Source organism: Trifolium pratense, linkage group LG2, assembly GCF_020283565.1.
Source record: "Trifolium pratense cultivar HEN17-A07 linkage group LG2, ARS_RC_1.1, whole genome shotgun sequence".
In the NCBI taxonomy this organism is placed as follows: Eukaryota; Viridiplantae; Streptophyta; class Magnoliopsida; order Fabales; family Fabaceae; genus Trifolium; species Trifolium pratense.
This window is the reverse complement of record NC_060060.1, coordinates 49,239,561-49,256,220: the sequence shown is the minus strand read 5'-3', so window position 1 is coordinate 49,256,220 and position 16,660 is coordinate 49,239,561. Positions and strand designations below refer to the sequence as shown.

At 28.1% G+C, this 16,660-nt stretch overlaps 2 long non-coding RNA genes and 1 pseudogene across 2 annotated transcripts; 1 reads left to right on the top strand and 2 right to left on the bottom strand.

The window, feature by feature from the left end:
• Positions 1-330: 330 nt before the first annotated feature.
• On the bottom strand, positions 331-2,223 carry LOC123911485. The gene is made up of 2 exons (XR_006810544.1): positions 2,050-2,223; positions 331-653 (listed from the first exon to the last, which is right to left on the bottom strand). It is a non-coding gene; the product is annotated as an uncharacterized LOC123911485 (long non-coding RNA).
• A 2,243-nt stretch (positions 2,224-4,466) lies between these two features.
• LOC123911484 lies at positions 4,467-5,712 on the top strand. Its single transcript, XR_006810543.1, has 2 exons — positions 4,467-5,164; positions 5,416-5,712. It is a non-coding gene; the product is annotated as an uncharacterized LOC123911484 (long non-coding RNA).
• A 9,372-nt stretch (positions 5,713-15,084) lies between these two features.
• On the bottom strand, positions 15,085-15,901 carry LOC123911482 (annotated as a pseudogene).
• Positions 15,902-16,660: the final 759 nt, after the last annotated feature.

Genomic DNA, 16,660 nt, shown 5'->3' with positions numbered 1-16,660 from the left:
ATTTGTAGAGTTCAATTATAGTTTCAGTGATGAAGACGGAGACAAGAGATAGAATCTCCTAGTATGTTTTTTTTTTGTTAAGCAAAGACTACTATAAGGGAGTAAAACGGGTACTCAATCCCTTACAAAGCAAAACAAGAAATCACATGTTTTGGATACAAACCAATGGATCTATGCACCAGCTAGAAAAAGAAATACAAGACTTAAACCCATACCTACCATTAACTCACGCCCATGAATTGTAAGGGTTGGGTACCCCTTGTACTGCTTATAATTCATTCTTTGCTTATCAAAAAAAAAAAAACTCACGCCCATGAAATAGCTTTGATGTCGTCCAAAAGAGAAAAATTATTCGGAATGCCTCCATTAAAGATGATATTGTTTCTAAGCTTCCAAATATTTCATGTTGTTGCCAACCAAATCAAATGATTGATGCGTTCCCCTTGTGGCCGGCGGGAATCCCTAGTATGTATACATTCACAAACCACTGCTTTTGTGCCTTGTGGCCGGCGGGGATCCCCCGAAACATTTACAAACCCCAAACTCGGGCTCTAACATTGTTGATAAGTACACCACAAACACACATATTGGAATATCTTCAGCTTTAGGACACACATGATGTTGTTCACAATCCCCATTAGTTTTGCAGTCAACTAATAAGAATTAAGGAAGTTATCAAAATGGGGTGAAACAATTTGAATAAGAAAATTTAAAGGTAAAAATTAGGCTTAATTAGTAAAATGGTTCCTTAAAGCATTTTTGGTTTCACATTGGTCCCTTAAAGAAAAAAAAGTCTGAATAAGTCCTTTAAAGAAAAAAAATGTCTGAATAAGTTTCTTAAAGACTTATCCGTTAATCAGTTTAGTCATATTCGGACATTTTATTAGGGACCAAACTGATTAACGGAGATGTCTTTAAGGGACCTATTCGAACCTTTAACGACCAATATGAAACCAAAAATGTCTTTAAGGGACCATTTTACTAATTAAGCCTAAAAATTATTAGGAATCTTTATACATATATATCAAATTTAAACAAAAATCATTTTAAATTAAAATTTATTTTAATAAAGATTAGGGTGAAACAAGTTTTTGAACCGTATAAATATTCTAAAATTTCATTTTTAGTTTATATAAAAAAATTCAGCAGTTTTGATTTCCCAAATAATTTCTTTCCTTTAGTCAAAAAAAAAAAATTTCTTTCATATCTTTTGACTCCTATTACTTAGTCAACTCATGTATACTTTCATATTTTGAAATGGTTTTTGTATCTATGTTTATAATGATATAAAAAGCTCTCCCACAATAATTTAGAATTTTTTAAATCAGATGAATTAAATATAATTTTTTTAAAGGCCAAAAACTTAGAAATTCATATCTAATTCATCCATATTGTGTTGTGAAAAACTAAATTTTTGAGGGAGAGATTTTTATATTATTCTAAATATAAATATAAAAACTCATTAAAAATTATGAAAAAACGATCGAGAAATAAAACTTTTGTCTGAGAGGTTTATATAATGTACTAAACATGAATGCATAAAACAATAAAAAATTTAAGTAATATAGACGAGTTGACAAACCACTAGGTTTGATCTACTGGTGGTGAGGGGTTTGAGTAGTAAGCATGAAGTCCTAAGTTCGATTCTCACTGACTCCATCGTAAACAGAATATATATACTACATCCATTTCAAAATATAAGCAAAAATGAGTCAAAGAAACTTAATGTATTTGGTTAAAATTTTGGACCCAATACATCCATTTTGTTGATCAATTTTTGCTTATATATATAGATGAGTTAACTTAAAAGCAGGGACTGAAAGTCATACTAAAGATATTTGAGGATCAAAACTTGCTGAAATACTAGTATTTTATAAGAACTAAAAATGAAATTTTACACGTCTATAGGGATAAAAAATTTATTTAACCCTATAAATTAATATAAAAATATGATATGATATTAAATTTTGTATAGAAATACAAGTATCAAACTAAATTTTGAGATGGCAGAGTTCACCGAATTTAAAAACGATGATAAAAATTACTTACGGCTATTTGTTACATAATTCAATATGGAAAAAATTATAATCATAGTATAAATAACCATATAAACTTTAGCCATATTTCTTTTTGAGTATAGAAATAGGAATCATTTGTTAGCTTTATAGTGTGAAAAAAAATTCATGGATAATAATTATTAAATTCATGTTACTTACATATGTATATGTATGTATAAAATATGTTTGTCGCTTTTGCTCATTCAATTAATTACTTGACCTTTCATTATATTTTTAAATTCTAAACCAGCAATCAAAAATTCATGCTTGCTAATATGAAATCATTCTTAAAATAATAATTATTATTAAATTAATGTTTCTTACATATGTATGTACTAGACGATTTACCCGTGCGATGCACGGGCTATGAGTTGTTTTATAATGAAGCGTCAAAAAATTATTTGTATAAATAGTAAATTAATAATTGAAACAATAGATGTTATCAAAATAATATTAACAATAAAACTTAATTAAAAATATTAACAATATGAATTATATTTATATTTGCATTTCAAACAATTTATTTGTAGTGTTTCGTAAATATCATACAAAGTCTCACTACAGAAATATCAAAAATTAGAGAATAAGAATGCTAAGAAGAAAATAAATATTGAATATTAAAAGGGAAAGAAATGAAGAAATAAGGATGAGAAAGAGGGTTGGCTTTAGAAGGGTCAGTATACAATGATTGTGATGAAGTGTTAAAATAGAATAAAGAACATCAAAATTTATATATACTTGCAAAATCAACAATATAGTCTCACTCGTTGAATATGAAAAAAAAAAAGATACAATAAAATCACAAAATTTTAGAAACATATCATTCTTCTACAACACTAATAACCCTTCCAAATAGAAATTCCACATGCCAATATATATATATATATATATATATATATATATATATATATATATATATATATATATATATATATATATATATATATATATATATATATATATATATTCACAAAACCGTTTTTTATTATAGTGGGAATGTCAATGAAAAGACTTGACACTAAAAAAATATTAAAAGAGGTGATTGTTTCACCTTTCATAACAATTTCAAATGTAAGTAGTGAGGCAAGCATTATTTTTTTGCATTGAGTGAGGCAAGCATTTTAGTAATTCATTATAATGATTTATTGCATTTATGGTATGAATTAAAACATTCCACTTACTATCTAACTCTTGATTTATCCACAAAAAAAAAATTAACTAAAGGCTATGATTGGTTGATACAATTAGGGTTATGATTAATGGTAGGAAAACTATTTAGGATTTATATATATAGATAAAATATGTTTGTCTCTTTCGCTCATTCAATTAATTACTTGACCTTTCATTATATTTTTAAATTCTAAACCAGCAATTAAAAATTCATGCTTGCTAATATGAAATCATTCTTAAAATAATAATTATTATTAAATTAATGTTTCTTACATATGTATGTATAAAATATGTTTGTCTCTTTCGCTCATTCAATTAATTAGTTGAGCTTTCATTATATTTTTAAATTCTAAACCAGCAATCAAAAATTCATGCTTGCTAATATGAAATCATTCTTAAAATAATAATAATTATTAAATTAATGTTTCTTACATATGTATGTATAAAATATGTTTGTCTCTTTCGCTCATTCAATTAATTACTTGACCTTTCATTATATTTTTATTTCAACCAGCAATAAAAAATTCATGCTTGCTAATATGGAATCGTTTTTAAAATCATTATTATTATTAAATTAATGTTTCTTACATATGTATGTATAAAATATGTTTGTCTCTTTCGCTCATTCAAATAATTACTTGACCTTTCATTATATTTTTATTTCTAAACCAGCAATAAAAATTCATGCTTGCTAATATGAAATCATTCTTAAAATAATAATTATTATTAAATTAATGTTTCTTACATATGTATGTATAAAATATGTTTGTCTCTTTCGCTCATTAAATTAATTACTTGACCTTTCATTATATTTTTATTTCTAAACCAGCAATAAAAAATTCATGCTTGCTAATATGAAATCATTCATAAAATAATAATTATTATTAAATTAATGTTTCTTACATATGTATTTATAAAATATGTTTGTCACTTTCGCTCATTCAATTAATTACTTGACCTTTCATTATATTTTTATTTCTAAACCAGCAATAAAAAATTCATGCTTGCTAATATGAAATCATTCTTAAAATAATAATTATTATTAAATTAATGTTTCTTACATATGTATTTATATTACTGAAGTTTGTTTTGACACTTTTTAGTCCCTGAAATTTCATCGGTCAATGTTGATTTTTTTTAACAAAAGATGAATTAAATATGAATTTTTTTAGTTTTTTGCACATAAAAATTCATAAATAATTCATCTTATGTTAAAATATTCTAAATTTTTATCGGAGATGTTCTTATAATATTATAAACATGAATACAAAAAATCATTTAAAAATGTGAAAGTATACACGAGTTGAATGAAAAGTAGGGACTAAAAACATTGATTGATGAAACTTCAGGACTAAAAATTGTGAAAACAAACTTCAGGGACTAAAACGAAAATTCTGAAAAACTATAAGGACCAAAAACATATTTAACCCTAAACTTTATTAAAACCATAATTTATTTGATAAACACGCTACTACAAACTTTGCACATTTTAGTGCTATCAAACCCACCCATCCCTAAACCATTGTTTGTCCTCAAACAATTAAGATAAAATTAAAAGAATTAGGATTAGGACAAGTTCAGAATACCTTCCAAGTTAGAGACTTAACATTTCTTTATTTCTTACCTCTCAACCACTTCAAGGAAGTTTAATCCTTTTCAAGTCTCCTTCAAAGCTATGTTTTTCAATTGGCTTGACTATAAACAAAAGTTTTCTTACCCATCATCCTTTTTTTTTTTGTTACATTCTTACTCATCCTATTATACCAAGAATGATGCTCTGGACGCGCAGAATAGATATATCTCCAACGGCGAGGCAGATATATGAAATGCTGGTTTTGAATTCAGGCATAGACGGTAAAGGTACCTGCAAGAATTTTATTAGCACTCCAACGATCAAGTCAATATTTGAAAGAGGTGAAAAATTCTATGGAAATGGGGTGAGTATGCATGAGAAGTGGTGATTTCTCTATGGGGATGGGCTGGAATTGCGGTCGTTCAACTTATTATATGCTTTTTTAAATTTTTTATCTGGTTCAACGACAATTTTACCCTGACCTCGAGTTTTCAGTAGTTCCATCTTTGATTCGGTTTTTAAAACGTTGTTTTTTAATTTGTTCGTAGTGCTATTATTTGCATACTTAACAATTATATAATTTACACAATAACCATCGATTTTTTTTTGATACAGGAACTTGGACATTAACTGAAAATAGAGTCATGGTTCTCATCATTTGCTTATACCTGGCACAGAAAATTCCACTAATATATAGTAGCAAAAACAAAGGGAAACAAAAAATATTTTTGTGCCTATTCCTTCCCTTTTAATTATTTGTATAAAGAAAGTTACAAATTAAAATGCAATGTCAGATTGATACAGTTTAAGGCATATGAATGCTATACTTGTAAAATTTTATTGGTTTTACCTGAGATTACTACAATTTGTAACACAATTTTTATTGGATGTTGAGTATGATGTTACCAACTATGTCTTTATTAGTTTTTCTTCTTGTCATGACTTGAACTATATGATGTTAGAGTATGATGTTACCCATCCCACACCTCCCGTTTTTGGGTAGTACATAACTTAATATATATGTAATTGTCACTTTTTTCTTATTTATTTTAAGTAATTTGAATGTTACTGTGCATTTATATATTTAATTTTTAAAATAGGCAAAACCAAGCAACCTTTATCTTAAAATAGTTAATGATGTGAACAAGTTCGTCCAAACAAAACGAAGAAGAAGCATAATTGACGGAGAAAACTGGAATGAAAAATCTGTGATTTTGAGGGAGTTGTTTCAGGGTGAATCATTTTCACATACTTAAGCTATTATGTTTGAATTGTGTTTGGATTGTATCAAATTGTCTTTTTTGATTTCGTAGATTGATTATTTAGGTTGCATATATTTATAATTAAGTAGGTCTAAATTAGTAAATGGGTACACAATATTTAATAAAATTTACCTAACTAACCCTCAATTTTCTAGTGTAAAATAACTAAATGTCAATGATTTTTTTTTCCAAAGTGAAAAGGTGTATCTTGCTAATTTAGACCTTCATGTTTTTAGGTGGGTCTAAATTAGCAAACTCATATATATATATATATATATATATATATATATATATATATATATATATATATATATATATATATATATATATTGTACAAACTCTAATATTATATTATATTTTTTCTTTTACTTTCTTTTTATAAAAAAATCAACCTTATTAGTACATGCAAGCTAAACAAAATATGGATCACTTTCTAATCAAGAACAAAAAAATTATATTATCACAAGTTCGCCCATTGATCCTCACAAGAAAATGCTTATGTGTCAACTTTTTATAGTCTTTCCAATATAATTAATTTAGTAATAATAGTAAAATTAATATAACTTTAAATTTTGTAATCTATGGGAATTTTTTATTTTCTTGCAATTCCAATATTAAAATTTACGTAAACGTTCATTCAAACCTTTTTAGAGTTGTTAACTTAACCATGTGAGTGGCGATCCCCATAATTTCTTTGTGATACATTGACAACTATATATTTTTTCACCTATAGAGTTTTGTAACAGAGAGTGAGAGAGAGTGAGAGAATCTCTCAGTGATGAAAAATGAGAAATATGAAACACTTTCCACCCCACAATCATGGTATATTTTAATTTTATGGGAAACCATACTCCAAAAAATCTTAAGGCCATGAAAAACTAGCTAAACATATTTTTATTTGAAAATGGAAACAAGAGTCAAAATAGATTGACATGTATTTATTTGAAATATAATTGAGTTTATAATTATTTTATATTTATAGAGTTCCAGAAAAAGAGAGTGAGGTTGGGTCTGGCTGGCCTTCTCCTCATCATATTAAAGGGGTTGGCGCTCTGTGTGTATATATATATATATATATAGTCTCAGTGATGAAGACGAGAAACAGAATCTCCTAGTATGTATACATTCACAAGTCACTAAGTTTGTGTAGTGTGGCCGTCATGAGACATACACAAGATCCATATTCGGGCTCTAAAAATTCAGGCGCTCCAAGCCATAACGCACAGCTTCGAATATCGCTAGCTTTAGGACACACATGATCTCGACAATCCTCATGTTTTTTGCACAAAGCTAATAAGAATTAAGGAACGTTATCAAAATGGGGGTGAAACAATTTGAATAAGAAAATTTAAAGGTAAAAATTATTAGGAATCTTTATACATATATATCAAATTTCATTTTTAGTCGATATAAAAAATTTCAATAACTTTTGATCTCTCAAATATTTTCTTTCATGTCTTTTGATTCCTATTTTTAAGTCAACAAATGTATACTTTCATATTTTTGAATTAGTTTTTGTATTTATGTTTATAATAATATAAAAAGCTCTCCCACAATAATTTAGAATTTTTTAAATTAGATGAATTAAAAATAATTTTTTTAAGCGCCAAAAACTTAGAAATTCATATTTAAGATTTTTATATTATTCTAAATATAAATATAAAAACACATTAATAATTATGAAAGATTGATCGATAAATTCATTTTGTCAGAGGTTTATATAATGTACTAAACATGAATGCAGAAAACAATAAAAAAATTTAGTAATAGACTTGACAAACCATTAGGTTTGGTCTGGTGGTGGTGAGGGGTTTTGGTAATGTATGCATGAGGTCCTAAGTTCAAAATTTGCTGAAATTTTTTATAGGAACTAAAAATTAAATTTGACACATCTATATATAGGAACAGAAACCTTAGTTAACCCTATAAATTAATATAAAAATATGATATGATATTAAATTTTGTATCGAAATACCAGTATCAAAATAAAAATTACTTACGGATATTTAAATTTGTTGCAGAAATAAATATGGAAAAAAAGATAATCATAACATAAATAAAGATATATACTTTAACCATATTTTTTGTTTTATGAATCTAAGGAATCATTTGTTAGCTTTATATAGTGTGAAAAAAATTCATGCTTGTTAATATGAAACCGTTCTTAAAATAATTATTATTATTAAATTAATGTTTCTTAGATGTATGTATCAGATATGTTTGTCTCTTTAGCTGATTCAATTAATTACTTGACTTTTCATTATATTTTATTATTTCTATTTTATGCTTTCATAATAGAGAAGGGAAAATCTAAAAATCATGACAAAAATATGACTTTTTTGAGTATACATCTTAATGGTAGTAGTAAATTAAAGTATAATTGGTAGTACTAAATTTTGATCTAGTGTGGAGGACTATTGATGGTGGCTCTGCAAGTGCAAAGAATCGCAACCAAGTAATAAAGTGATAAGTTATCGTTCTCTACAGGGATTGTGCCAAAATTACTATGTTTCACTTAGGAATTTAGAAAATAAAGGTACTTTGCATTCACTTTGTTTGTTTGAGAGAGTTTTGCATAAAAGTAAATGACAATTAAATAAAGGACAAGAAAGTAAAGAGTAGTGATAATAAAAGGGTGTGCGAGTAGATGCACGGGGTGGTTAAGTGCTTCAAATCCCTCCCTTACTCCTGCTTGATAAGTGACGTTATACTATACCTCATTATCAGTTATAAGCTACCGGATTAATTTCTATTAAAATAAGTCTAGTATTACTATACTTATTTCTATTGCAATCTGACTTAGGTCGAACCAATTAAGCATGGATGGGTTTAGCCTTCGTTATTTCGTATCATTACCTTTAACGGGTTCAGCCTCTAAAGAGTGCGTTCTAACCTTTAGAAGTTCAAAATTTAACAAGTTCTCTACCCTAACTCGATTTCTTAAGATCATTGCAGAATTTAACACGTGCGATTTTTAATCATGCCCCCGTACCGTCAGATACTGAATTTAATGGTCTCATATCTACTATATAAGAAAAGAACATACATATGAAATTCCCAATTTACCCCTTTTCATTTTTTGACACATAATCAATTCATGGTTATTTTGTGTCTTTATTAAAAAAAAGTTAGTAGAAAAATGCTAAAATATTTCTTAGTAGGATTCGAACCTTTAACCTTTTAGTTAAACTTCTTATTACATTTACCACTAAGCCATATGAATTAATTTGTTATATTTTTGAAACCAACATATAATCAATATGAGTTGAGTTAAAAGAAGAAAGGGGAAGTGTTTTTTTTCTTTTCTTTTTTATAATAAGAGAGTAAAATTCATGTACAAATAAAAGGAGAGATTCAATGGAATTCTTTATTTCAATGTAATAAGTGCATTATACCAAATAAGACAACAAATGTAGTTTTTTTTTTTTACAATATAGATGTATATGGTGTTGTTTCCTTTTATTTATGATATTTTATTTGAGTCCAACCCTTTCTTTAGTGTAATTTTATCATTTATTGTTTATGTTTTGTTATTTTAGATTCACTCAACATGATTTATGGACTTCAATCCAATATTTAATTAAGTTAATTTTCAATTTGTAGTTCAATTCAATAAATTTAATTAATTTAATACAAGAATATGGTGGGAGAAAAACTGAAAAACTCCCGTAAAAAAATGGTGAGATAAAAACAATAAGAATTGTCAGGTACCTCAAGAGGATTATTCTCTCGAGTAGCGCGCGAATGATACATTTAGTTTTAAAAAAAAACAGTAAAAATTAAATACAAAGTTGAAAATAGTTGAAAAATAAATGACATTATTTAGAAGTTTTTTTTTTGAAAGATTTTTTGTTGTTGATATAAGGACTAATATTTTTTTAACAAACCAAAATGAGATATATTAACATAGACAACCTCCCCAACACAAGATGTATCGAGGTAGACTACAAAAATTTACAAAGAGTCAGAGAACCAAAACCATAAACAAATCACACAAGAAATATATAACAAGAAATATATGACTTTCGTTCTTATGAGATTTTTCTGTGCGGAAGAAAATTATTGGAGAAAAAAAAAGGACTAAAATATTATGTTGCCTATTTTTTTAAATAATTTTACGGGTTATACTCATATTAATACGGGAACCTAATTTTTTTGGATATATCTACGGGTCTTATGTTTGTACTCATATATTAGTAAAGTTGTTTATTTTTTTTTTATAATTTTACGAGTTATAGTCATATATTAATATGGGGACATAATCTTTGGTGTGAATTCTACGGGACTTATGTTTTTCCTCTTTTTTTTTAGACTAACAACAAACAATATTCATTTATTCAAGTAACTACAGTACGTGTGAATCTGCACTGAATCTGAATCGGAGGAAATCTTGAAATCTGAACAAAACAAATATCGTACTACAACGGAATTAAACCGAACATCATACCAAGAAGCGAACTCAAGACAAAAAACTCTGCACTAAGAAGGGATTAAAACAACATCAGACATGAACAACAAAAGAAAACTCAAATGAAACATAAGAATGTGTGAAAATCACTTATTTAAATAAAAATATATATAAAACAATCAAAAGGGGGTGATTTCAGATCAAAATTAATTCAAAATCACCCCTCTTTGGAAGATGAACAAGAATAAAAAGGAAAAAGTAGGGTTTACTATGTTGTTGTTGTGGGGTGGCTATGAAAAAACAAAAAGTGACATATGTTTTTTCTCTTATTAATAAGATTTCATGTTCTTTAATAATTTATGTAGGACCTATATATATTTATACTCATGAATTGATAAGATAACCTTTTTTTTGTGATTTATACGAGACTTATAATTTTAATCATATATTAATAAAGTTGTTTATTTTTTTATAATTTTGCGGGTTATACTAGATCAAATATTAATACAAGGACCTAATTATTTTGTTCATTTTTACGAGACATATATTTTTTTATTAATATATTAATAAGCTTGCTCATTCTTGACATATATTTATACTCATGCATTAACAGAAGGATATAATCTTTTGTGTGATTTCTGCGGTGCCTGTTTTTTTTTTTTTTTTAACAAACTAAAATGAATTTTATTATTAATAATGAGTCTTGATTAGCACAAGGTGTGCCAAACAAAACAACAACAGTTTATATCATACACGTATGCAGGGTCTATGTTTTTACTCTTATTAATAAAATTTTCAGTTTTTAACTATTTTTTGTGAACTTATATTTATACTCACATATTAATATACGATAACCTGATCTTTTGTGTGGTTTATGCGGGACCTATGTTTTTTACTCATATTAATACGTTTGTCCGTTCTTTTATAACATCTACGGAACCTATAAAATACTCATATATTAATATGAATTTTTTTTTGTGATTTCTACGGGGCTTATACTTTTATTTATTTTGTTTTACAATTTTACGGGTTATACTCATATTTAATACGGTGACCTAATTATTTTGATGATTTTTGTGAGACTTATATTTTCACTAACATATTAACAAGGTTACCTATTTTTTAATAATTTTAAAAGGATATATTTATATTCATATATTTAATACATGGACCTAATTTTTGGTGGTTTTTACAAGGCCTATGTTTTTACTAATATATTAATAAGATACTCTATTTTTCCATAATTTTTACATTATCATTTATATTCAAATATTAATACGGAGACATAAGGTTTTTTTGTGATAGTTTTACCATTGTTCTTTTTCTCTTTTTTTACCAAATATTATATCTTTCTATTTTTTTAATCTACTTCCCAATAAATTACTATTTTATGTTATCAAGTGAGGAGCGGCAACGCCGCGACTCCCGTGCGGACGTACGGGTGTCCTGCTAGTTTGTAGGATGAAATGTCTTTTTAGTCTGGCCTATTAGTTATGTTGTCATGGGATCAGCTAATTTCCCTCTAGGTTCATTCAATTAATGTGATCAATATTAAGAGTGAATAATTAAAGCAAAGACAAATATAGAATATAACGTAATAACAATTGAGCATAAATTTTATCGAACCAGGGTTACATTTCTCAAGCATTTCATAAGGGAGTTCATCTACTCGACCTAACCTAGGAAAAATAAATTACAAAGACAATAAAAGAAAATAACTTTATTGGTCTTGGAGTTCCTTTACCCTCCTTGCCTCCTCCTTAGAGTTCTCCTAACTCGAGAGTGAGTATTGAGCAGGTCTCAATATCTCCGAATATTTTGGAATGAATAATAGTGAAGGAGGATGACTCTATTTATAGTTTTTCAGCTGGATTTGGGCTTTTTCTGCGCACCCATCGTATCCATTGTGGCCACGATGGCGTGTAATTTTGCCTCATCGTGGCCACAATGGGTCATATCGTGGTACGATGGAAGATTTGATCAGGATTTTCTGCTTTTTCTTCGACCGCCTTCATCGTGCCACGCTGGTATGGCATCGTGGCATCGTGAAAAGATTTCTTCGATTTAAACCGCCTTCTCATAGAGTCACGCTGGATCTCATCGTAGATACGATGACTTGCGTTATTTATTACGTTTTTGCCCTTTTTTATGTTTTTTCCACTTTTCTTGCTTCTGGGCCAAGTAACTTCATTTTTCCAGGTATTTGCTTGCTTTTGGGCTTCAATTGCTATTAAAACTACCCTAAATTACTACTAAAAACATCATATAAGACCATCTCCAATGGTGTAGTACCTATTAGGTACTCATGGTACTTATTAGGTACTACCATTGGAGCACAACACATTTTAGTACTTAATAGGTATCAATTCTAATATAAGAACTCTCTCTCTCTTCTTTTTATGGGACCCACTTTATTTAATATATTCAAAAAATAAAAAAAATCACAACTTTTAAATTGGCATAAAAATTTAATGTCAACCATATATAGACGTTGGTAGTCATTGTTTGTTTCTTTTTACCGTTGGAAAAAAAATAAATACTCCTATCATATAAATCAAAACCAAATTGAAGGATTCTACTCCTTTCAAAATTACCATTTTATTAATTATTTTAAATTATTTTTTAATTATGTAATTCTTAAAATTTGGCAATATTATTTTAAATTAAATTTCGAATTTTAATTATTTTTTCGAATTATAAAAAAAATAGTCCATACTAATTTTGTAATTTTATCATTAATTCAATCAATTTTTATTATAAAATAGATAATTAAATATATTGTAATGATGTGAAGTTATTGATGGGACCCATTTTAGAACTTTTTAAGAAATGTTCCATTGGAGGGGTTGAGTACCTATTAGGTACTATTATTAAAAAAATAATAAATTGATGATGTGTCCATGTGGGACCATTTAAGTACTAAAAAAATGGAGTGCTCCATTGTGAATGCTCTAATTGACTGTCATCAACTATAAATTAAAATTTTATACACTCTGATGATATTTTATTGAGAAGAAGAGTTCTTCAATTAGCATGATGCACCTTAATTTTTAATTGGTCACTAAAAGCATGATGCAATAGCATAATGACAGGTGTGCACTTTCTTAAAGGAAAACCCATTATTCTTCTTAGTGTCACCGTTCGATTTTGCTTGCTAGTTGCCATGGATTTTTCCCAAATAAATCCTTCTTATAATTTTTCAGTTAGCTTATTCTGTTTTCTTTAATACCACGATCTTGTTCTTGAATTTTTTTTTTGTATTCTCAATTTATTTATTTTTTGATAGAGTTTGTATTCTCAATATTGGGTGTGCTTTTGGCTCTGTGAGCCCAATAAACGGCCGTTCACTTAATTTAATTTTTTAAAATAATAATTAAAAAATGGTCAGATTGCTCAGTTTTAAGATTGGATTTTTGGTGTTTAAAAACCAGCTCCACACGAAGAGGATAATGACACCCAAGCAGGCGTGTAGGTGTTGCAGTGGGAAGAGAGAAAAAAAAAAGGAATTTAACAGTTTTATTTTTAATTTACAATCGCTCTGTAATAAGTGCCAGACCCTCAGCAAAAGAATGAATTAAGGTGATAGAGTGTTATCAAGAGATGCTAGGTTTAGCTTCGGAATTGAAAAAAACAGCAACCACTTTTTCCGAAGTCGAGAATCGAATACAGAACTTCTAGTATACTACCCAAACCCCCTTAACACTAGATCAAATCTAGTAGCTTAATTTAACAGTTTTTTAATTTAATTATAAGATAAGATTAAATCCAAATTACAATCATGTCCTTTTCTCTTAACTAATTTTTAAAATACAGATAAAGGTTTTTGGTTATCAACAGCTTCACTGAATCCTTTTTTATTTGCAATGCCGCCGCTAATGGTTTCCAGCTTCTCAACCATCAATTCGTCCTTAATTACGCCGTGTGTGATTGCCCCTAACGCCGCGCGTGATAGCCAGCTTCTTAAACCCAAAACTCGTCCTCAATTACGCTGTGCGTGGCCTCCTACTACGTACGCCGCGCGTACGTTGTTCAGCTTGAAACACCACAAATTCTTCAGATTTTGCTTTGAATCCAAGTAACCTCTGTCCTTATGTATTTTCCTCTTATTTTATAGCTAAAAAGCATCCAAAAAGCTCTAATATCCCTTCATTTGACTTAGAATAACTTGTAGTGACGAGGATTCATCAGTGTCCAATTAAAAAGGTGCACCATGTTATTGCCCACCTTCACAAAAGTGAGAATACTGAGAACCCGAGTTTGATCTCTTAACTTCAAATTAACTGCATTGACAATAAACTGCAACAAACTCAATACTCTCATGATTAGCGTCATCCGCAAACTCTAGCTAGAAACCATCCTATAAAGAACGACATCTAGTGCAAGGTGCAAAATTCTTTGATCACAAAATAATAATATAAGGAAATTAATGTATTTATTTATACAACTAGAACATCGACCCGTGCAGTGCACGAGTCTAATTAGCTGTAAGATATTTAATTATAAATTACGATATGATAATTGCAATAATATAAGGTATATGAAATTTTTTGAGTAATATTAAACGATAGTTCAACAATAATTTTGGATAAATATTCATACAAAGAAAGGTATATTACGGAAGACTTCCTTATAGACCACATTCGAAGTCTTAGTCGTATCTTCTCCTTCATCGTCGATGATCAATATTTTTAATCCTTCTCTAGAAGTAACTCTTGAAATCGTAACATACAGCTGACCATGTGAAAACACTGGCAACGAAAGATATATCCCAACATGCTTTAAAGATTGTCCCTGGCTCTTATTAATAGTCATCGCAAAAGAAATCATTAATGGAAATTGTCTCCGTTGAAATTTAAAAGGAATTCTTATGTCAGATGGTGTCAGAGAAAATTTAGGTATGAAAACCTGATCACCAATATTACTTCCTGAAATAATTTTTCCTTCAAGAGCACGTTTTCTCAATCTTGTAATAATAAGTCTTGTTCTATCGCATAATCCTAATTTTTTTATTCAAATTCCTTAATAGCATAACAGGAACTCCAACTTTAAGTCTCAACTTGTGATTTGGGAGTCCCGACGTAGAAATCGTGTTAAAAAATTCGGGAGTATGAACATCATCCACTGTTTGACCGTCTACATTCTGTGCGAGTGGAGTATCATAACTCAAATATGTTTTTTCTTCACCAGGAATTAAATCCAACATATAATCATTTATTGTGTCGACTATTGAATTTTTAGGAGCTAATATAGCTCTATTTTGCAAACATGTTATATCGTTCATGTTTTGTAAAAGTTGGGGATATGTGCTTTCAACGATAGAAGCAAGAGGATCGCCTGAATTTGGAATCAATAAATCTGATGGAATGTCAAGTTCTAAATCATCGTCGTTGTCATCTTCAATTTCTCCATCGCCAACACCCAAAACTCATTCAGAAAATAATCTTCTTTGATCCGGAAAGGTTAGGATACATTGTTAGCAAAAGAAACAAATACGAATCAGTGATTTTTTTCGTAATTAATAATATAAATGGAGTCAACTACTATTTGCATAAATATCACCTTTATATATATATATATATATATATATATATATATATATATTTGCAATAATATGATCAACCATACTCCTCAACATGAACAAATTTTTAAGTTCAGAAGACATAAAAAAAGTATATTTTTCTTAACATGTTTAGTTAAAAAAAAAGTATCTTTTAAGTCCAATGATTTTTTTCTTCCTGTAAAAAAATACACTAAAAAAATGGTTAACATGTTTAGTTAATTAGTAAAAAATATTGAATTAGGATAAAAAACTGTAAATTTTTTCGAAAAAAAAAACACTGAGAAAATGTATGATTTGATGATTTGCTAGATTTCTAATTATCGGTTTTTAATTGTTTAAACTGTGCAATGTAATTTGATGGTGTTTAATTGTTGTATGAAATCTTTCCTATGAAAATCGATGGTGCTTATCAATTATTGCACATACTTTTAATCACAATTGGTATACTTGCCATAGTGATTGAAAATATTGCTTTGCACTGAAGGGCCATAGGTTCGAATCCTAGTCAAGACAAAATTGTATTATTTTTTAATAAAAATTGCAAGATAAAAGTGGAGGGAAAACAAATTAGGTTTAGGGTTTGCTTGTGTGTACAAGCTTATAATATAAGAGATAAGAGATGTGTATAAT